Source organism: Macrotis lagotis, chromosome 1, assembly GCF_037893015.1.
Source record: "Macrotis lagotis isolate mMagLag1 chromosome 1, bilby.v1.9.chrom.fasta, whole genome shotgun sequence".
NCBI classification, from domain to species: domain Eukaryota; kingdom Metazoa; phylum Chordata; class Mammalia; order Peramelemorphia; family Peramelidae; genus Macrotis; species Macrotis lagotis.
In genome coordinates, this window is record NC_133658.1 from 645,074,795 (window position 1) to 645,098,866 (window position 24,072).

At 38.1% G+C, this 24,072-nt stretch overlaps 1 protein-coding gene across 8 annotated transcripts in view; it reads left to right on the plus strand.

Annotated features, from left to right (window-relative positions):
* Positions 1 to 24,072, plus strand: part of GRIK4 (glutamate ionotropic receptor kainate type subunit 4) — a 685,181-nt gene that overhangs the window by 134,636 nt on the left and 526,473 nt on the right. Inside the window, exon 1 of one of the 8 annotated variants that reach the window (XM_074215287.1) lies at positions 12,829 to 19,248. The exons of the other annotated variants lie outside the window; for them this stretch is intronic. The gene's annotated coding sequence lies outside the window, so the exon portion shown is untranslated. Of the gene's footprint in view, positions 1 to 12,828; positions 19,249 to 24,072 lie in introns of those variants that run through there. 8 annotated transcript variants of the gene reach the window in all.

The following is a 24,072-nucleotide window of genomic DNA, read 5'->3' on the forward strand; positions in this document are numbered from 1 at the left end:
CTCTCTCTCTCTGTGTATACATTACACTTTCTTATTTATTAGAAGCAACAATCTCTGCTTGTAATCAAAGCAATGTTTATGATGGGCTGCTTTAGAATGCCAGAATGCAATGATATAATAGAAATTGGAGTGTAAGGAAACAGCATAAATATACTGATTATCTGGGGCCAGATGTCCCTGAAGAGATGGACTCAGCCAGGGTCTGGATGCTTTTTGGTCAGGAAGAAAGCAGAGCATACCTCCCCCCCCTCACCCCCCCCCCCCAAAAGAGGGCATAGGTTTAAGTGAATGAATAGCCATTTATTAAGTACTATGAGCCAGGCAAGATGTTTGGTTCTGGGAATACAATGACAAGAGGGAGACAGTGCCTGCCTTCAGGGGGCTTACATTCTAATAGAAGTGTGTATATCTATATCTATATCTATATCTATATCTATATCTATATCTATATCTATATCTATATCTATCATCTATCATCTATCATCTATCTCATCTATATCTCTATCTATCTATCTATCTATCTATCTATCTAATAAGGAAGCAGGAACCCTGGAAAAGAGTTTTGGCCTGAGGAATAACAGGGGATGTGAGCACAGCCACAGACAATCAATTCTCATAATTATTTCCAGTAGCACTGGGTATGTTGATTTGATTACCATTCTCAGAACAAAAGCAAGAGATGAAAGGGAAGTGGGGAAGGGCATGATTGTGCCAGCAGGACAATAGCAAGATTCCTATATTGGATGGGCCTTGGCTCTCTGATGAAGCATGATCTGGTTGTAGGTGATTTGATCAGTGGCTTAGGTGAGTTTTTACTCACCTTCATCCTCCCTCCCCTCATCCCCCCCCCCCAACTGGGATATTTAGGGACTTGGACCAGGATTTTATGAAGGAATTATGATTGGTAATGTTACAAATCTCAGCCTAAAGCACTCTTTTTAGCAAACCCTGTATTATTGTGGTCTGAGGGAAAAGATTCCTATTGCTTAATAGGAGACTAAGACTGCCAATGCACCTAGCATCATATTGTAGATTTGGGTTATAATACTAGTTATGATACTGACTAATACCTATTTTACTTTGAGCATACCATTTATACTCCCTAGGCCTTGATTTTTTTTATCCATTAAAAAAAGAGGGGTTGTGTTAGATGGTTTCTAAAGACCCTTATGGCTCCAAATTTATGACCTAGTTTGGAGGGAATAATAAGACTGAAATAAAAAGAAAAATAGACTTTTGGGGAGAGGGTGGTAGAAGGAAGCCAGAGACCTATCCCTGAGACAAAATGGGTGTGGAGGGAGTGAGGTCCAGAAGTCTAGGGTTTATAAGAAGAGGCAATAAACTGCATTATTAAGAGATCTTTCTAATCCCATCCCTGATAATAGTAATTGCTCTGGCCCTGCAGGACTGGGTATGAAAAGTGCTGTCAGTCTCTTGGCTACCTGCATCTGACAGACAATATTCATGAATTCAATTTATTGTCCAGATTGTGAGCTGTGGCATGCAGACTGTAGGAGAGCTAGTATCTGTGTGTGCATGTGCATACATGAGCTTGCCTGTCTTTGCCAGTTTGTGGCTCAACTTCCTTCTCTCTTTGTGGTTGATGGGGCCTAAAGAGGGGTGATACACTTAGGGAGGCTTGCTGGGGCTGGGGCATCATAGATTTAGAGCTGGAATGGACTGTGGCTGACATGATCTAGTCCAATGCCCACATTTAATAATGTACTCAAAGTTCTCCAAGTAATAAATGGCAAAGCTAGAATTTGAATCTCAAATGCTAAATACTATGTCTTTTCCAATGTTTCTTTCATGCAGGTCTATTCTAGGTTGGGAGAAAGATGATAATGGTGGGTGAGGCTACAACTATCTTGGATTGAACTTGACTTGGATTATGGTAGTCTCTGGAATGATAGTTCCTGGTGCAGTTAAGGTGAATTGATAATCTTGTCCATTTATCTTTCCTGAGTTCTGCTACCAAATATTTAATCAACTCACATTTAAGTGTTTACTATTTATATACTACAAACTATTATACTTAGTACTAAAGAGAAAAAAAGTTCATGTTCTCAAGGAGTTTATTGCATAGCTAGGGAGTTGAAATACATGTAAAAAGATTTAGAGGCAGCAAGAAGATACAAGATAGTATGTGATTAGTGTCAGAGAGTAGTACAGACAATGTACAATTTGTTATGGAGAAAGTCCTTTTGGACTGAGATATTCAGAAAAGATTTCAGGGGGAGATCTATAATTTCTTTAAGGTTCTTGGTAGCATGGTGGACAGAGGACTGGGTCTGGAGATAAGAAGATGTGACTGCAAATCTGGCCTCAGATTCTTCCTCTCTGTGACCATAGGCGAGTCATTTAGCCTCTCCCACCTCAGTTTCAACTATAAAATGGTGATATAATAGTTGCAAGTTTGTTGTGAGGATCAAATGAGATACTGTTTGTAGAGTGGTTAACTTACTGCCTGGTCCATAGAAGGTGTGACATAAATCCTATTCCCTTCCCCCTCCCTGAAGAGTAGAGGGGAAAGGGAAGGCATTTCAGATAAGTGGAACAAGTCAAGAGCAGTATGGAGGTGAGAAGGAGCAAGTTGTCTTTCAGTGATCATGCATGCAATAATTTGTTTGCAATGGTGAATTCATGTTGGGGAGGAGGAGCTGGTTCTGTGGTGGTTCATTGTCAGATTGTGTTTTCTACTAGGGCATCCAGAATTGATCCTTTGGGCCTTTGGAAATTCTGGAAGCTTTCCAGAGAGAGAGAGAGAGAGAGATATGATCTGCTCAAAGCACAGTTTGGAGAAACCAAGTCTGGAGGTGGACATGTGGGTACTATGAAAGGAAGAGACATTGGAGAAGGTGAGATCAGAGAGGAGGAAAAGGAGGAAAATCTCTGAGGCAGAAGATAAAAATTTGCCTGAAATGTCATCAGGAGTTAAGAGCTCTGGGCAGATCATTGTTTACTACTGTGTGACCCTGGACAAATTACTTCACCTCTATGAGATTCAGTCTTTTCATCTCTAAGATAGAGTAGCATACTTCCATACTGCCCACCACCTAGGGTTGTTGTAAGTAAATACCTGAAAGCCTTAAAGCACTATAGAAATGTGAGTTGATTTTTATGATTATAGTGTTATTATAATTATCGTAAGGGTAAGGGGTAGTCAAAATAAAAAGGAAAGGAAGTCAGAATTGCAAAGGAAGAATCAACAGCACTAGGTCTTTGGATATTGGGAATGGGAAATGGAAGGAAGGAAAAAGACATTTTGTAATCAAGCTCCCACTAAGGACCAGGTACAAATGCTTTACAAATATCATCTCATTTGATCTTCAAAATAACTCTATGAGGTGGGTGTTATTATCATTCCTATTTTACAGGAAGAACCTGAAGCAAGCAGAAGTTGTGACTTGTCCAGAGTCTATGTCTCTGGGCTAAGTAAGTATCTGAGATTGAATTTGAACTCAATTCTTTCTGACTTTAGGCCCAGCATTCTAGACACTGTGCTGCCTAGTTCTGTTTTCCGACATATGAGCTCCCAGTTTCATGTCATTTGCAAATTGGATGAACATTTTCTCTATAACTTCCTGTCTTTTTCCAAATCGTGCCACTTAGACTTGGGTCATTCTCTCCATTCTTTTCCTTCCATAGCACTTTGCCTCTGATCTCTGATAGCTGATATTTTACTTTATTTTGCTCAGAATCAGATCTCCACTATCTCTTCCTGACTATTTCGGAACCTTAACAAAATGTACGTGCTTCCACTCTATCTTCATGGTCTGTATTTGAGGTGGCTACCCAACCAATCCATGTTAGAGCTAAGAAGTGATAGTATCAAATCTTGGGATTTGTACTAGAATATTTTGGTTGGAAAGCAGCTCGAAGTTTTTAGTAGTCAAAAGATCTTCAATTGAATACTGGCTTTGTCCCTTATCACCAGTGTTATCTCCCTTCATCTCATTTCCTTCTTCTATAAAAACAAAGAGAATGATCCAGATAGCCTCTAAGATTCTTTTCAGTTCTAAGTCCTAGCATGTAGCCCTTGCTTATACTCCTTTGCCTCCAATTTATTTTTTAAAATAAATTCTATTACTGTATTTTGTTTTTACATTACTTACTTATCTTCCTGTATTCCTCTACTTCCCTTCCAGAGAGTCATCTTTAAAACAAATATCTTTCATTAAAAAAGAAACTATAAGAGAAATAAAAATGTCTATGTATAGGCAAACAATTATGATTATATTTATCTCTATCTGTCTCTCTCTGTCTCTCTCTCTCTATATATATCTATATCTATATCTATATTTATATATATATATACATATAAATATATATGTATGTATATATAGTTCCTTACCTGTGGACTTCACACCTTGCATATCTCTTTTTGGGGACAAATTTAACAGATGAAAAGCCTTCCCTCTAAGACACCATTGATCGAAGATATAATGTTTTTTCAAGTCAGAAAGAAAGTTTTCAGAAATTCTTATTGGCTCTACCAATTGGCTCTTCCCAGGCAATCCTTCAAGTTATCAAGACTCTTGAATTGGACTTAGCCCTTGAAGAAGATCAGGTTTCAACTTGCAAAGGTATTGAGATGCCAGCCACTTGCTTTGGGAGTATTCCCTATCTGCAATCTTCACCAATTCGGTGCTTAGACAAACACAAAGTAAAGCTCAGTGTGATAGGGGTCATCCCCCCTTTCGTGTTTTTCTTTATCTCTGCTTATTCATTTCCTCTTTAGCTTACTAACTGAACATTTTATTCATATATATATATATATATATGTATGTATGTATGTATGTATGTATGTATGTATTTAGGAGGTATTGATAGCAAAAAGGGCCAGAGGGATTCAGCTAGGTACATTTTGGACTTCTTACATTTTCTCATGGAGAGTTTTCTCTTTGCTTCTACTCAGAAGAACCTTTAGCCCTAGAGAGAGACCCTGGGGCAGCAAGAGAAAAGCATTAGGTTTAGTGTCAAAGGACATGGGTTCAAATCTACCACTTACAAGCTATGACAACTTATTTGAACATAAAGGGATTTGAATGAAGTGATCTCTAGTGAATATTCCAGCTTTAGTCTTGTGAAATCCTATGAAAATTATTTAGTTTGATTCCCTCATCTATAAACTGTTCAGAATTTAGGGGTCCAAGAAAGCAAATAATTTTTGTCCAGGCAGACATCTGGAGCAGCTGATCGTATTCTCACATGAGATTGTAACCTGTCAGGGAATATGCCTGATTGAACCTTTGTTTTTCACATGCACCACTGGGATTGTCTTGCTCCTAGTAAATGATTTTTGGATTGAATTGAATTAGCCTACTTGGGGTCCTTTCTCTCTCCCCATTTCTTTCTCCTCCTTAGAGGATCATATCTTCTTGTTATCAAACAGGGATTTGGACCCTCGTACAGCCTCTTTGTGGGAGTCTTAGCCAAATAACATCTCATTCTGAGAGCTACAGATGGGAGATAATATGGTTTCAGTGGGACTAAAGGATAGTATGGGACATCATGTCCAATCTGCCTCAACTATAGATCTGGTCTAAGTTGCTGTTCTGAATTCTCCTTTCCCTGTACCTCTGTGTAAAAATGGCATGTAATTCATTAAGAGTTGCTAATTGAGAAAGAAATGAGAAAAGTTGCTATTTTCTTTTCCTTTGAAGGACAGCAATGGAATAATAGAGAACTGGCCTCAGATTCAGGAAGTCCGAGGTTTAAGTCTAGGTTCTTTGTGACCTACTGACTATGGGATCCTAGATTAGTCACATCCTCTTAATGTCTCCCAGGTCATTCTCTGAGTCTATAGTGGTGATTCTGTATTAGTAGATGTAGTTTTCTCATGGGGAATTCTTTATACCAATAAAGCCATACATCTGAATAGAAAAGAAATTCCTCTCTTGCTTTGTCATGATTTCTCTTAAACCCAATGGAGATTTAAATACTCCTCTTTGTAACCTATAATAATCTGGCTTCTCACTCCATCACTTAGACAGAGCTGCTCTCTACAAAGTTATCAATGATCTTAGTTACCAAATCTAATGGCCTTTTCTCAGTCTTCATCTTTCTTGACTTTTCCACATCATTTTCCTTAGCTGTTCACCCTCTGTACACTTCCTTAATTTTTATGATATCATTTCCTCTTTTTTTTTGCCTCCTACCTGACTTTGTGTTGGTATTCAGTCTCCTTTCCTGGATCATCATCCTTGCTCCATACCCAAATTGCAGGGATGTCACAAGGCTCTGCCTTGAGTCCTTTTTCTCTCTTTAAGCTCTTACTTGGTACTCTCATTAGCTTTCCTGGTTTCAATGATCACCTTTACACAGATACTCACAGATCCATATACCCAGCCCCTAGCCTTGCTCTTTTGAGCTCCTTGCCTCTGTCACCAAATGTCTGCTATAAATCTCAAATTGGATGTCCCAAATAGAGCCTTTCCCTTCCAAACCTGCCTCCTTCCAGATTTCCTTATTTTTATTCAAGGCTGTTTCTAGACACTCAGTTCACAAACTTAGAGTAATCCTTAACTCCTCACCTCATGTAGCCAATCCATTGACAAGCTTTTTTTTTCAGGTTTTTTGGCAAGGTAAATGGGGTTAAGTGGCTTGCCCAAGGCCACACAGTTAGGTAATTATTAAGTGTCTGAGATCGAATTTGAACCCAGGTACTCCTGACTCCAGGGCCGGTGCTTTATCCACTGCGCCACCTAGCCACCCCAATTGACAAGCTTTGTCAATGCTACTTCCACCTCTTTCAAGTTCATCACTTTCTCTCTACTCACATGGTTCAGACCCTCTCATTATTCAATTGGACCAATACAAATGCCACCTAATTCATTTTTCTACTTCTATTTCTTTCCTCTTCAGTTCAGTCATCCTTATAGATGACAAAATGCTCTTCTTAAAACATATATCTGAAATAAACATAATTTATAAGAAATCCAATTATTACATATATTACATTATTATAAATAAACATTAGAAACTTAATTTTCTTATATTATTATGTTATATCTTCTTTTTTATTATAAACAAACATGAGAAATTTAATTTTCTTGTATTACTTATTATATTATATCTTCTATTATTTATTATAAATAAATATGAGAAGTTTAATTTTCTTATATTACTTATTATATCATTATAACATATATTATTTACTACAAATAAACACTATTCATAAGAAACTTTAGTTTTTCCCCATTGCCTCCAGGACAAAATATAAATTCTTTATTTGGCATTGAAATCCACTTATAAACTAATTTCATTCTCACTTCCCAGACTTAATATGCATTATACTCCTTTACACACTTGAACATCTAGTCAAACTTATTGGGTCTCACATATAACATGTCATCTCTAGTCTCCATGACTTTGTACTGGCTGTGTCTCATGCTGAACATCCTTCCTTTTTCCTTCTTTCTCTTAGAATTCCTAGTTTTCTTCATCATTCATCTCAAATCCATTCTCCCCAGATATTAAGGTCTCCTACTTCCTCTTCCCCTCAAAAAATGGGTTTGGATTTATTATATATATATATTTTGTACATTTTCCTCCTTCAAAGAAAATAAGTCTTTAGAGGGAAGAGACTGCTTAATTTAGTCTTTCTACCACATTTATCTCTCTTTGTCTTTGTCTGGAACAGTATAAGAACTTAATAAATACTTATTGATTTATTTTTTTCTTCTCTTGGTTTTAAACATTATACTATTGGTCCCAAAGAGTAGGTTTAACTGTTTCTTGCTTTTCTTTCCTGCATTCTACATTTAAAAGAATTCAGCTTCTTGTCTTGACCTTAACATCCTTTATAAGTCTCAATTCCTTGGTTTTGTTTTATCTGACAGTACACTTCCAAATTTATGCCCCTTTTGTTTTCTCCCTCTCAGTGCCTGGCAAATGGTTCCAGTCCTTGTTTTTCTATGAAGTTTTCTCTAACTAACATGAAAATCACAGAGGATGGATCATTCCCTTCTCTGAACACACATAGAGCTGGTATCACACTGATCAGTCTAGAATTATTTCTTCTGTGCTGATTGACTCTACAATTAGGCTGAAAATTACTTTGCTTTATATTGTTGCATGACCCAAGCAATAAAATGTTCTGGTCTCACCTTTGCCATTTACTAGCTGTGTGACCTTGGTGAAGTTAGCCTCAGTTTCCTTATCTGTAAAATCAGGACAGTATTTCACTACCTATCTTGCAAAATGGTTGTGAGCTCAGTCCTTTGTTCACTCTAATGTATTGAATTGTGAGAGGTTCTTAGTACTGTTGGTACTTCAGAAATGTTTATTGAATTATTTTAAAAAATTTCTTAGTTATAAGGCTAAGGTTCCATCTTTCCTGAAAGTTCTGTTAAAATCTGAACTCATGGGAGAGCTCTCCATCTTTCCTTTTTCTATCTTCTCAGGATTATTTGTGATTGCATTATCAGAATATTGTTTCTGAGATTTTTCCATCCCTCTTGAGTCATCCCTCCTTTCACAGTCTCAGATCAAAGAGCTATAGAGGGTTTTTATAATAATAAAAATATGATAATATTAGCTGGCATTATTGAATATTTTAAAATTTACAGAACAATCAATATACATTATTATCTTATTTGATTTTCATAACCATCATGTAAGGGAGTTACTATTATGACTCCCATTTTATAGATAAGGGACATTGAGGCTCTTGGAGATTAAACTCCTTGGTGGAGTCACATAGTTAGCAACGGTTTGAGGTGGGATTTAAACTCAGACCTTCTTGGTCCCTAATCCTGCATTCTACCCACTACTTCACATCATCTCTATAAAACTGAGAAACCTTAAAAGTCATCAAACTTACCTGATACATTTGATAAATAAGGAAATCATGTTTCAATGACCTCCTTACCTTTCCCTCTCCTTTTCCCTCCCCCTTTCCTTTTTCCCTTCCTCTCTCCTTCCTTCCTTCCTTTTTTCGCTTCCTTATTTGATTTTTGCCTTATCTTATTTGTTTTTCATAACCATCATGTGAGGTAGATACCATTTAAAGATAAGGGACATTGAAACTCAGAAAGGTTAAACTGCTTGGTGGGGTCACAGCCAAGATAATTAAAAATATCCTGATATCATCAATAAAAATAAAGAATTTAAAGAAAGAAATGGTTTGGTTGGGAGAAGATTTGAATACTGTTTGGGATAGCTACAGATATCTAGGTGGAGATGTCCAGAATCTCCAGTTGGAGATTAGAACTAGAACAACTAGAATTCAGTTTTTCTTCCTCCTCATTTCCTTCATCTTTTCCTCCTTCCTCACTTCCCCTCTCTCTTACTGAAAAAGAAAGGAAAAAAAGTTCTAACAAATATAACAGTCAAGCAAAACACATTCCTATGCTAACCTTTTATGAGAATGTACATCTCATCCTACAACTTTTACCTCTCTATTATAATTCTATTACCTCTCTATTAGGAGAGGGTGGCATTTTTCATTATTGATCCTCTAGAATAATTGTTAGTTGTTGCATTGATCAGAGTTCTTAGTCTTCTAAATTGTTTGTTATTATAACAGGATTGTTATAATATTAATTGTCCTGCTTGCTTCATTTTGCATCAGTTTATGTAAATCTTTCTAATTTTCTCTGAAACTATACTTTTGGTAATTTTTATGGTGACATAATATTCTATTATATTTAAATACCATAATTTGTTCAATCATTCCCCAATTGATGGACATCTGCCTAGTTTTTAGTTCTTTGCTATATAACAGAGACTTGCTATAAATGTTTTGGGGATCTTTATTTATTTCTTTGATCTCTTTGTGGGTATTGCAGGGTCAAAGTTCATGCACAGTTAATCACTTTTGGGGGCAGAGTTCCAAATATTCCAGAATGACTGAGCCCAATTCAATCCAGTTTACATTTATTACACAAGTGGGCCTTACTCTAAGAAAACCCATTGATGAAAATTCAAACTAATAAAGTCTTTAAATTAGAATACAACTATTCATATCAATCAAATATTCCTCACTTACTAGGTGGTTCAATGCTAGGTTCTTTTCATTTGAAAGTATTTCTGTTCATTTACTGCTTTATATGCCATTAAATAGCACGCCTTTGGGGAAAGAGCTAAGAAACATAAAGGCAATTATAGATCAATCAGAAAGGGAGATGGAGCATCTCTGAAATGAGGCCTCAGTTTCACTATCTGTAAAATAAGGAATTTGGACTGCATGATTAATTTAGCTTCTTCCATGTCCAAATCCTATAATCCTACGATCCAAGGAGAAAAATAAATTTATGTATCCAAACTGAAAAACACAGTTTCTTAGGATATGTTCATTAAGTAAATAACAATACCTTGATTTTTCACAGTCTTCTTTACTGGATCTTCCATGACCTGCTTCCTAACTATTTGTGTTCTTTCAAGCTCTATTCCTGAGCCCTCTTCTCATATCTCTCTATATCCACCCTATCTGATGACATAATCAGCATTCTCATAGATATAATTAAGTCTATGTGTAGATACTCCCAGGCCTATGGTTTGTTGTTACTCAATTGTTTCAGTCATATATGATTCTTTATGAATTCACTTGGGGTTTTCTTAGCAAAGGTAGTTGAGTGATATTTCATTTCCTTCTCCAGCTCATTTTACAGATGATTAAACTGAGGCAAATAGAGTCAAATGACTTAGCCAGAGTCACTCAACTAGTAAGTACCTGAGGTCAGATTTGAACTCAGGAAGATAAGCCTTCCTAACTCCAGATCTATTACTCTATCTACTGCACCCCCCCCCCCAATTTTCTCTTCTGGATTTCAATTTTGTTTCACCAACTGCCTGCTGGACATCTCCACCTGGATGTGTATAGATATCTCAAACAGTATTCACATCTTCTCCCAACCAAATTATTTATTTCTTTAAATTCTTTATTTTTTATTAAAGGCATTGCAATCTTTCTAGTTACTTTGGTTCATAACCATGAAGTCATTTTTGACTATCACTTTTCTTTATATCCCTATCTCCACATCCAATTGCTTGCCAAGTTCTGTCGATTTAATTACTACCATATCTTTTGTATTCCATCAATAACTTTTCACATCACAACATTCTAGAATGTATTTACAGAATGTAAGCTCTTGAGAGCTTTATTTTTTGTTAGTCACACCTATTCTTTTTGTCTTGGTATCCTCGATAATCATTAATCTAGTGCCGAACATTTATGCACCTGTTGTATGCCTTGTACTTTTCTTGGCTTTAGAAATGCAAACATGAAATTATTTCCCTTTTCAATGTTTTTAGGTTCTGTCTAGATGAGCTGTATGTACTTGAGTAAGTATATTTGGATTAAATACAAGGGAGGGTAGAGGAGGGGAAGCACTAGAAGTTGGGGAGATTAGGAAAGTCCTCCTCTGGAAGGTAGTGCTTAACCTTAGTCTTGAAAGAAATAAATTATTCTAAGAGGCAGAGGTGAAGACATAAATGCATTCCAGGTATGCCAGCTCACAAGTATGGCTCACAAGAATTCCAACAAGTAATAAATTGAAGTTGAATTCACCTAGAGTGTATACAGTGGGATGGAAAGTAATATATAAAAGGGCTGAAAAATTAAGTTGAAGCCAGTGTGTGAATGCTTTGGAGATGATCAGAGAAGTATATTTTTTCCTCGAGAGGTAATAGGAACCCACTGGAATTATCTGAGTAGCAAAGTGATGTGGTTAGTCTTTAGTATGGAATGGGGAGGAAATTGAGAGAATGAGACAAATTAGGAAACTTTTGCAATAGTCCATCTGAAGGTCAGTGAGAGTCTGAATTAAGATGGCAGTTATATGAGTAGTGAGAAAGGGAAAAAGATACAAGATTTGTTGTAAATGTAGAAAAGACGAAGATTTGATAACTTAATGGATGTGTATGGTATGAGAGAGAGTGCGGATCGATTATAATACAACCCGTGTAAACTTGAGAAACTGGAAAGATGGTGGTGATAGAAATGGTGGTCTTTGGGAGAGGGGTGGATTTTGGGAAGAATTAATGAGTTTTATTTTGGACATGTTGATTTTGAAATATCTGTGCCATATCAAGTTTGAAATGTACAATAGGCAGTTGGTGATATGAACTGGATCATGAGAGAGAACCAGGACTAGATATAAAGGTCTGATTGTCAGCAGCATAGAGGTGATACTTAAATCCTTGGGGACTGATAAGGGCAACCAGTGAAAATGTAAAGAGAGAGGAGGATAAGTTCCAGTACAGACCCTTGGGGTACATTCATTGTTAGAGAAAATGACATATATAAAGAGCCAGTAAAAGACAATGAGGAATTGTTAGAAAGATAAGTGGAGAGCAAGGAGAGAGTATCCAGGATGAGAGGGTCATCTATAGTATTAGATATAGAAAAGAGGACAAGAGGTTAAGGACTAAGAAAAAGTTCATTTAATTTGGCAATTAAGAGATGGAGATGGTTAACTTTGAAGGGAGCAGTTTCAATTGAGTAATGAGGTCAGAAACTTGATTGTAGAGGACTGAGAAGAGAAAAAGTGGAGATAATGAATGTGAATGACTTATTCTAGGAGTTTGGTTGATAAGAGGAAGAGAGATATTAGATAATAGTGGGCTTGGTGAAGGGGTTAGTGAAGGTTGTGGAAGAATGGAAAATAGCAGCAGATACTTAGAGGCTAAAAATTAAATGGGGAGCAGAAAGATAGAAAGAAAAGGGAAAGGAAAAGGAGGAGAGAGAGAGAGAGTAGGAGGAAGGGAGGAGAAAAAGGAAAAGACAGAGAGGGAAAGAGAAAGAAAAGAGAGGAGTGAAGGGGAGAGAGGGAGAGGGAGAAAGGGGGACTGAGAGGGGAAAGGAGAGGGTTGAGGGTAGAATCTATTGGAGAAAATGAGATAGGATGGGTCCATGGGCATATGTGGAGGATTTGACCAAGACTGAAAAAGGGGTTAATTATCAGAGACTGGAGAAGGAGAGTGGAGAATGATGAGAAGAGCCAATCTTTGTTGGATTGACTGGAAAAAAAGCACAGCTGTCATTGAATGATTAGAAAAGCATTTATTAAATGCTTAGTACTCTCAGACACCATACTAAGCTCTACAGATAGAAACCCCCAAAAGTGAGAGTTTATAAGTTGAGGTTCATAAGATGCTGGTATTTAAATGGAGGGAGTAACACATATGTGACTACAGAAGGGAACCATAATTTGGGGAGTTAAAGGGATAATGAGTCCAAATCCCTGGTCCTGTGATTTCATTTGTATGAGGACTCTTCCTCTACCAATGCAGGTCAGCATCTTCTGTACAATTTAGAGACTTGCAAAGCTTCTTAGAACACCAAGTAGTTCTCAAAGTCACATAGCCAGGATGTGTCAGAGGCAGGGCTTGAACTCAAATCTTCTTCATTCCAAGGCCAGCTCTCTATTTTCTATTTTTGTTGATGTTCAACCATTTTCACTTGTGTCTGACTCTGTGATCCAATTTGGAGTTTTCTATCTGCAAAGATCCTGCAATTCTTTGTTATTTCCTTCTTCAGCCCATTTTGCAGATGAGAAAACTGTAGGAAATAGAGTTGTAACTTGCCCAGAATCACACACCTAATAAATATCTGATGTCATATTTGAACTTAGGAAGATGAATCCCCTACCTAGTGGCTCCATTTTCTATATCATACTGCTTCTATCCATAGAGTTTACAATTGACATGGACTTTCCAAAAGCATGATACAATTTTGTTTTTGTCTTGTTTTCTCTTTTACTCTGAAGAGAATAAGAAGTACACAGAAGGGGTTGAGAGTGGGTGGGGAGGGTGACATGTAAACACAAAGCAGACACATGTCAAGATGACCCCAAAAAGATAACTAGAAGGGATGTGGCTGGCTAGAAGTAGTGCCCTTTAAGGTTCACAAAGATAGGCATCCCTGTGTAGCTTTTCCTGGTTTGTCTCTTGTAGAGAGGGAACCTATTTTCCCAAAAAGCCAACCTCGTTCAAAACAATAGCCATGAAATTTCTGTGAGCAGTGGTTTAGAAGAGACTGAATTCAGGAGTAGATATTCATGCCCAGTAGCTATCTCTGAAAGAAAAGGTCTCAGTCAATTACTCTGTGCACCTGCATTTTTTGAACAATGAGAAAAGAAGGGATGAGTTAATGATCAGGTGGGCATAAGACTCAAAGAGAGTAGGCCAGTGAGGAGGAAGATGGAAGGAAGATTGGAGTTAGTTGAGTGAGAGAGAATAGGTGGGGAGAAATGAGTGGGGACCAATTAGTGAACATATTCTAGGAAGTACAAACAATGACTTGAGATGCCAAGGTTTTGTGTTTTTTTTTTTAATTTGATGAATACACAATAATATAGTAAAGAGATTTTAGAGTCAGAAGATGTGGGTTCAAGTATCTCACAATGACTACTTTTTAAACTTAATCAGACCAATTAGGGAGGAAGATTCCATTCACTCATCTGTAAAATAAAAATGATAAATGGTTATGAGAAAATGTTATGTTGGATGTGAATTACTATTAAAGTATGATGAGGATGATGGTGAGGATGATGATGATGGGGGGGTCTCAACGCCCTCCCTCCTACTTCAACTATTCCCTTAAAGCAAAGAGAACATCTGTCAGCCTCATTCTGGGTCCTCCCTGAGGTGGCTTTGTCCCTTAGTGGCCATCACTGCCAGAGCCACTTGCACTTCGCTTGGTCAGAAAATTCCCAATGGCATTGACCTCCTTCTCTGCACTCCCTCCACCCCTGCCCCCTTCCCCTCCAGGCCTGCTAGCTATCTTCATCCTTCCTTTGCCCTGCACCCCCAGGGGTAGCCCAGCAGTAGATCAGGGAGGGGAGGAGGGTGGAGGGAAGCTGCATGGATTAAGAGGCAATTTCTTTAGCTGCTTCTTTTTAAACAACAAAAATAAAATTACCTCTCAGTCTTACTTGGCTGCCTCAACCAAGTGCCTTGCCAACATGTTTACATTATGGGATCCGTGGGGGTCCTTCGGGTTGTGGGCTGTGTGTGTATGTGTATGTGTTTTTCCTCCTCAATTCGGCTCACACTTTGTCTTTCTAATTTCCTAATACTGTATAGCAGGCTCATTTTTTTCCTTCCCTCCCTTAAAGTGTGTGAAAGAAAAAGGGAACTCGTGGGTCTGGATGATTTCTCCTACAGCAGCTTCGCTGAGCTTCCTGCTAGTCTTTTCCCCTTCCTAATTAGAAACCTGTTTGGCTTTTAGGAGCCCAAGTGCCTGTAGACTGAGATTCCTGCTCCCAGCCCTAATTACCTCTTGATGGAATGAATAAAGACGTTGTGTTGTCTACATTTTACTTACAGAGGTGCTGATGCAGTGAATGCTGGATAAAATGTCTCTCTTCCTGAGAGATTAAAAAAAATGACACTCCAAGCAGCTGGGCTCAGAGATAATGCATCCCCCCCCCACCATCCCTCCTTACCTTGGCCCTCTTGACTCCCCCCCCAAGAATTTGAGGAGAGATGGGACATAGGGAGGGTAATCCTGGCCCATTGATTGAATGTTAGAGCTGGAAAGGCATCATCTAGTCCAACCCTCTTACTTTCCAGATTAGGAAACTGAGGCACAGAGAAATATCTTCATATTGTCTCCCAAGACTGGAATGTCCTCCTGTCACCCTCCATCTGTTGAAGCTCTTTTTAAAAAACTTTTTTGAGATCCAACTTAGGTGCCACATTTTCTATGAAGTCTTTCCTGCTTACTTCCATTGAATGGGTGCTCTGTCCTCCATTTTTCCATAGCTTTTTTTGCCCATAGCTTTTTGCCTGAGTTTTTCCCTCTGAATTTATCTCACTCTCTTGTGGGGCCACCTTATTTGTGTATTTGTTCTACCTTTGCCCTGCCTTCACCTCCATTAGATTTAAATATTCTATCTTCTCTGCCAAAGTGCTTAGCCTGGGGTAATCTATTCCATTTAGGTGCCCCAGGTCATATAGATAATAGTGATTATAATGGGCTAAGATGTATATAATGTTTTAAGATTTGCAGAAGGTTTTAAGTATATAAACTCATAGGTGATTTGGCTTGGTAGATAAGAGAGACAGCTTCCAAGTCAGGAAGATATGGATTCTATTCCTGCCTCTGATACATATTGTGTGACCCTGGTTAAGTCACTTGACCTTTCAATGCTCTAGGCAAATCTCACTTGTAGTTCCCTTTACCTAGTAAATCATAGGCCCTGTTCCTATTTATGTCCTTCATATAAGCTCATAGATCTGGAGAACAATCAACTCATTTTACAGTTGAGGAAACTGAGGCACAAGGAGGTTAAATGACTTTCTCAAAACCACCTAAATGTCAGAGAAAGAATTTGAACCAGATCCTCTGACTTTTAGGAGATTTACCATTGTGCTATTACTTTTACTTATTTTAAAGGTGAAAAAAAATTGAAGTGCTGAGAAATTAATGACTTGTTTAGGGTCACATTTCTATCAAGTTTTCTGAGATGGGATTTGAAGGTTTTTCTTATTCCAAGTCCAGGGTTTATCTATTGTCCAGGCAGGGAACTTCCTGGGAACTGGGAGAGAGGAGACTCAGGAGAAACAGAAGCATCAGAAAACCTTGTCCAATCTGCTTGCTCAGTCAGGATTCAGTGTGATGTGGTGTGAGAGGTGATGTATGTGAAAAATCTGAAGTTCTTTTTTTAAATAATTTTTTTATTTTTTTCATCCATACATACCTGTATATTTTTAAGTTACTAAATAATTTCCTTCCACCCTCCTTTCCCACCACCCTCCCCTCAGCAGCTACAGTCAGGTTAGCATTTGTACATACATATTTTTGGTAAACATGAAGTGTGAAGTTATTGAGAAGGATGTTAAAGAATCAAAGGCTATAAGAGGAGGTCAGAGATAATAGGACAGCCCCTAAGTCTGTCCAGTGCCTTGACTTATTTTGTTTTTATTGGGGGGGGGTAGAGAGAAGGAAACTCCAGGAAATGAGATTGCAGAACCTCCTTTATGACTCTGTCTACATCCTCATTATAGCCATTATCTTTCATTATTTTTATTTCACTAGGCCAGATGCTCAGAGCTGCCCACGAATGCATCTTTGGAGCTGATGGTGGGAAGACTGCTGTAGTGAAATTTGTGACTGGGGGGTAAGGGAGAGGGAACTACATGTTTCCAACCCCCAGTCCAGTTCTCTTGATTTAGGGATGTTTACAGCAATATTTTGCCTCTCCTCCTGAACATAATGTGCTTTCCATCAACTGGGAAGTAAGGACCAAAGTATTTCAAGCTTCTTGAAAGAAAGGCCCTGGAGAATCTGTTATTGAGGTGTGAGAGACTGATTTCTTCCTGAAATACCCATTTAACCCATTCTCTGATCATCCTCCTTCACCTTGCTTCTTCCCCCGCCCCCATGGTGTATCTCCCAGACTCAGGTTTCTAGCTTTGCAGGTGGAAGCTACTGCCAGCAGCCTGTTCTTGTCAAGTCAAGGCAATTGGAGGTATTAGTAGTGGGAGCAACAGGTCACCATTGGCCTTGAGAGACTCCCTCCTTCCCTCCTGGGGGAAGAAGACCAATCACTTTAGAATCTGAGGATATTCAGACTCTTTCTCTAACTTGTTTTCCCCTGGGTAATGCTCATAGATCCCTCCTAGTGGGCAACCTGAAACCTGGAGTAAGACAAAGCAAGACTTAATCTCTGTAAGTCTCTGTTTGCCATCTAAAGGTAAAATGATCCTCAAACTACATTTAAAGTACAGGGTGTACTTTGCACTAGGCTCTGGGGTTCCAAAGATGAAAAAAAAGCCATAGTCTTAGTTCTCAGAGAACTTCAATCTAATATGAGGGGGGAAACTATAGCAGACACCAAAATAAATGTAATACAAACTGGAATGTGATAGGGATAAAGAGATGTAGTAAAATTGAGGAGGGAGAGATAACATATAGATAGAATGATCAGTCGATATGGTACCTGAGTCAGGTTTTTGTAAAAAGAAAGTTTGTAGGAGGAGTTAGGTGGAGTGGTAGATAGAGCACAGACTATGGACTCAGATGAGGATCTGAGTTCAAATCTAGACTCAGACCCTTGACATTTACTAGCTGTGTGATCCTGGGCAAGTCACTTTATCCTGACTGACTCACCAAAAAAGAAGGCAGAGAAGATAGAATATGTTTTAGGAAATGAGCTAAGGAAGGAAAGGAAGAAGGCTTTATTGAGCAACCTACTCTGTGGCAGACACTGTGCTAAGCACTTTACAAATACCTCATTAGATCCTCACAACAACCCCGTCAGGTGAGTGTTAGTATGATCTCTAGTTTATAGTTGGAGAAACTGAGGCAAACAGACATTAGGTGACCTACTCAGCGTTATACAGCTAGTAAATGACTGAGGCTGAATTTGAATCCAGGTCTCTCAGGTCTTCCTGACTCCAGGACCCACCTGTTAGTTATTGGGATATTGAGGACCAGAAAATAGTTTGGAACCAGAACATGGAGGACCTTGGCTACAATTTCTTTGCTTCTGTCTCTCAACTTTGGTGGTGGTGGTGGGGGGAGATGTATTCAACTATGTACTTCTGGCTCTGAGAAAAGGATTGGATCTTCAGAATGACCTTCGGAGATTGTAGTAATGGTCTATCTTGTAGGATTTGGTCAGGGCAGGGAGAAATTACTCCTTAAAGGAATGGACATAGAAAGTTTGGTTAACATTTTTCTATTTGCTGGGGTAGGCATGAAAAGAGAAATAAAAATTCTAGCCCCAAGTGCTCTGATTTCCTTTGCCATCTGGAGAGGAACAGTGGGTGGAAACAAGAGAGAGAGGCAGATTTCATCTTAATAGAAAGAAGAGCTTCGTAACAGAGCTGCCTTTGGAGGCAGAATCATAAAATCACAGAGTTGGGAGAGATATCAGAGACTTTTTAACCCAAACCTGCACAAGAATCCTTCTACAGTGTACTGGGCAAGTGGTCATCTCCTCTTTGTCTGAATTGTTCTATGGATGGGGGAGAGGGACCTGACTCCCACCCTCCTAAGGCATTGCATTTTGCTTTTGGAAACTTTACCTTGTTAGCATTTGCATTAGAATTCCATCTTCCTATGTATGCCTTCTCACCATTGTTTCCAGTTCTGCCCTTTGAGAATAAGTATCCTTCTACGATCATTTTGTCCAATCCCTTCATTTTACAGATGAAGAAACCAAGACCCAGAGAAATTAATGGACTTGTCTTTGGGAGTTGTTGTTAGTCATTGGCAGAGTTGGAACAAGAAGCTAGATCTCTTGACTCCAAGGTCTACCAACTGCCTACTGCTGGTGTCAAGGAGAGCAGGTGAGCAGCGTATTCTCTCCATCACTGTGGATTATCAGGAAGAAGCTCAATAACTACAACAGTCATGTGGTTTCCCAGAATTGCATTGAATGGCCTCTGAGGTCTCCTTCCAGCTCTGAGGGTCTAGGTATGAGCTCTTCACACCATGTATCTATAGAATATTTTTTAAATATTAAATTTTAAACTATGGCCTGAAGGGATAGAAAAGAATAGGTGGAAGTCATGACAATTTGGTCATCTCTGTCCCTTTATTTTTTCAATCTTAAAACTTTGCTAAGGCCAAGTAAATACAAGGTTATAGGAGGCAATAGTATCTTGGTGGAATCAGGAAGGATTAATGTGGTTCTAGAGCTGAGCTTTGAAGAAAGCTAAAGATCCCAAGAGGTAAAATAGGGAATATACACAGCCTGCATGGAGGTTCCGAGATGAGAGATGGGATATCATGGATGAAGAACAGCAGAACTGTCAGTTTGGCTGTATTATTGTGGACATGAATAGGAGTAATAGATAATAAACCTGAAAAGGTACAGTAGAACCTGATTGTCAAAAGTCAAATGGAGCAGTGTGTATCTATATTAGTAAGTGCCATAAGAAAAATATCTCCACTGAAAGCCAAATAGGAGAGTTTGCATCTATGCTAGAAGCAAGTTTCATAAGGAAAAAAGTGCCTGAAATTTCTTTTTTTCTTAAACTGCCAGATCTTTTTAGGTCCCGAATCAGAACACGGGAAGAAATGGTATTTATTTATTCTTACTCTTTCCTACCAACTCAAAAACAGCAAAAAAGAAAGAAAAATGAAAAACTCCAAAAGGAAACAATTTCCCCTAGAATTAAACATCAAACCAACTTTGGGTGAAGGATTGACAACTTTGCAGAATAAGCAAGTTCACATCTACCTGGGGAAACCTTAGCTTCCTAGCCTTCTTATATATTTGCATTAAAGTCCCCATAGTACAGTTGAAAGCACTGAATTCAGAGAGAACTCTGGTTCAAATCCCATCTCAGTCACTTACCACCCATCATCTTGAACAAGTCAGTAAGGCTCTCTGAACCTTAGTTTCCTCAATTATTACAAAGAGGATGAGACTAGCTGACCACTAAGGACCCCTTCAATTCTAAATTGATGATCATTATATGATCTTAAAAGTTCATCTGCAGTCAGCATCCCTGTGATTTTAACCATTTAACTATGTCTAATTAGATATCTGGGGAAGGGGGGGAGGAGGGTAGACAGGGGTCCCTTCTCATTTTCTGGACATTTGCAAGCTTCTTGTCTTTTAATTGATTGTATTGAGGGGTAGGGGTGTGTGTGTGTGTGTGTGTGTGTGTGTGTGTGTGTGTGTTTTAAATTGGAAGTGCTCCCAGAATTAAAGGGACTGAGATGAGCAAAATAGATAAGGAATAAACAGGCTAAGAGTGTGGGAGAACCAGAAAGCAAGGCTGACTAGGAGATGAAATGAAACTATCTCAGGGATGACTGACAGCAAAATCAAGGCAAGGCTGTCTGTCTCTTCTGTCATCACATCTCTTCTTTCTTTAGATGGCATGCATTTGGTTCGGAGTGGCTTCCTCCATCTCTAGCAGGCACCCAATGATTGAAATGGAAATCATAGCATATTTCTCAAGTGATTTACTAAATTTTATTGAGTGCCTCAGCCAGGGAGCAAAGGGATCTTTTTTTTTAAGGGGATCTTGAGGAACCCACATTGAAAAGATGCTGGATTAATGGTTCTGAACAAAGAGCCATGTTTAGGAAGCTAGAACTCCTTTCTTTTTCTCTGCCAAAGGGGAACTTTCCCCATTCTCACTGAGTCTCCACAACCTCTTCCAATAAGCAGGGATGCCAGAAGTTGCTTTGGGTCCTTCAGAAATCCAGAGGATGTTCAAAGATTGGCTCAGAGCTTTGGGTGCCTGCAGAAGAACACCCTCCCACAAACTCCATGTGTTTTCATTATTACTGTTATTAACACTAACAGCATCACCATTGAGCTCAGCCTTAGCTCCAAAATAGCCAAGCAAAGACTCACAGAGGGAGGAAGGTTATCATCTACTAGAGAAATATCATCTGTTGAAGATCTATTTTTGTCTTACTGTGTATTTGGGAGGCTTCATGGTGTGTCTTAAGTGTGCAACTTATAAAAAGTCTTAACAGTCCATTTAAAAATGACCATTTCCTATTGGATGGGCACCCCCTTTAGTTTCCAGTTCTTTGCTCACTTCAAAAGGAGCTGTCAGGAATATTTTTGTACTTACAATTCAATTTGTTCTTTCTTTAATCCCTTTGGTGTAAAGGCATAGTAAGTTATTGCTAGGTCAAAGATTGTATACACAGTAAAGTGAATTTTGGGGGCATAGTTCCAAATTGCTTTTCAGAATGGCCTGACCAGTTCATAGCCCCATCAACAGTGCATCTATGAGCTTGTTTTCCCACAGCCCCTCCAATATTTTATTTTTTACCGTTTTTTTGTCAACTTGGCCAATCTGGTAGATGTGAAGTAGAACCTGAGAGTTGTTTTAATTTGTATTTCTCTCAACTTAGTAAAAAAAAAACAATGAGTTACTTAAGAAATCTGATCAATGCAATGACTCTGGCATAAGAATCCCAGAGGACTGGTGATGATCTATGCTGTGTATATCTTGAAAAAGAGGTGATGAATTCAAGATGCAGAATGAGGTACAGGTATATGGACCTAGCCAATGGGAGAAGTCATTTTGCTTGACTCTGAATATTTGTTCTAAGAGTTTTAGTTTTATTCTTAAAATAATAATAAATATTTTATAGAATTTTAAGATTTTCAAAGGATTTTATGAATATTATCTAATTTTAACCTCATAACAATCTTGATCTGAAAAGTAGGTGCTCTTATTATCCTGTTTTCCTCAGATGAGGAAATCCAAGGTGATAAAGTTTAAGTGACTTTTGGGGACACACACACACACACACACACACACAGCCACTTAAATGTTCCAACTAGGAATTTAATTCAGAACTTCCTGACTCTAAGTCCCATTATACCACTTATCTTCATAGTTTCAAGTGGAAGGAGTTAGGAGGGAAAGAAAATAAAGGCCTGTTAATTGAAAAAAAAAGACACTTCTTTCCTTTTCCCTCCAACTTCTACATCATTAAAAAAAATCAGTCATACAGTTCTTATGAACAGTAATAAGAACCTACAGCCACCACAAAAATAAGACAAATTATTATTCCCTGTTCTTGGTAATTTTGGGGGAACTTCTTGTCCCTAATCAGAGGTCCCTTTTATCACATCACTTAGACTTTTGTCTCAGGCACCTTTCCAGGTTCCTTAGTTTTCAGATATACTGTCTTATAAGTATCAGAGCTGGAATGGACCTTTGAGAGTGTCTATTCCAAATTCCATCTTTTTTACAGATGAATAAACTGAGGAATAGATAAGTTAAGTGATTTGCCTAAGGTCACACAGACAATATATTAGTAGCACTATTGGATGTTGAGCCCAGGTCTTCTGATTTTAAATCATAAGGCAGTAGGATCTGGCAGGGACTTTTAGGGATCATGTAACCCACTCTCCTGTCTATAGGAACACATCTAAACATTCCAAACAAAAACTTGTTTGTGTTTTTAAAAGATTAATATTTTTAAAAGCCCATAGCTTCCCTCAGTCAATCAAAAAGCATTTATTATCATCTCTGTGCTAGGTATTATGATAAAAAAATGGAATAGTTCCTGTTCTCAGTGAGCTTATATTTTATGTATTGAGCCCCGATTCTGTTATGGGATAGCCATTCCCACTCAGAAAATGTGTTAACTTCCTAGATAAATCTCTTATACTTTAGTTTAAACCTTTTTTCTCTAGTTTTCTCTAGTTTCAGTCTGAGATATGGTGTGGTAGATGAGAGACCTCGACCAGGACACTTTAAAATCTAATCTTGGCTCCAACAAGATTATTCCAGGGCAAGTCACCTACCTTCCTGAGTCTTAGTTTCTTCATTTACAAAATAAGTATAGTAATGTTTGCACTATTTTACAGAATTGATATAAGGAATTTGCTTTGTATGCCCTAAAGTATTGTATAAGTGTGATTATTATGTTAAAACATTACTAAATTTTCTTTTGACCTTTTCTTCATGATGCTGAATGATTTTAGTCTTTATTCAGAGCACTCTGTATTGACCTTTAAAAAAGAGAGAGAGATAAGATTTCCAAAAACCACACGTCTCATTCCTCTGCACAAGGAGTTTCAATAACTCCTAATGCTTCTGGGATAAAATATAAATTCTTCTATTTGGCATTCAAAGTCCTTTACAATCTGACTCTTACCTATCATTTCAAATATATTTTATGTTATTCCCCCTTACATACTCTACATTCTACCCCAAATGACCTACTAGCTGTTCCTTATTCTAAACATGACTTTGATATGTGCTGTTCCATGCCCTCCAAGGTTAAAAGCTCACCTTGCTAGAACAGTTGTCCTCTTCCTAAATATCCTTTCACCTTAAAGTTGCCCTTTATTTGGTTTGTCTTCCCTTGAGAAAATAGGGGAAGAGGAAAAAAAGTCAGAGAGATACTGCTGGTGAAGCTAGATCTGACTTTTTTTTTTTTTTTTTTTACCAATTCTGCTGAGAAGAGCGTGGATGACATCTGATAAGATGGCAGAGTCACAGGTTCTGGTGAAATGTATCTACTTTTTTCAGGATTGCAAAAACAATAAGAAATGCTACAATCAGAATAAAAGATCAATAACCAAAGGAGAAAAATTAAAATAAACTCCTGAAAGGTAATCTCTATGAGAAATGAAAGCCAATATCAAAGAGCTTCACTATTGGGCACAGTGTTCCCCT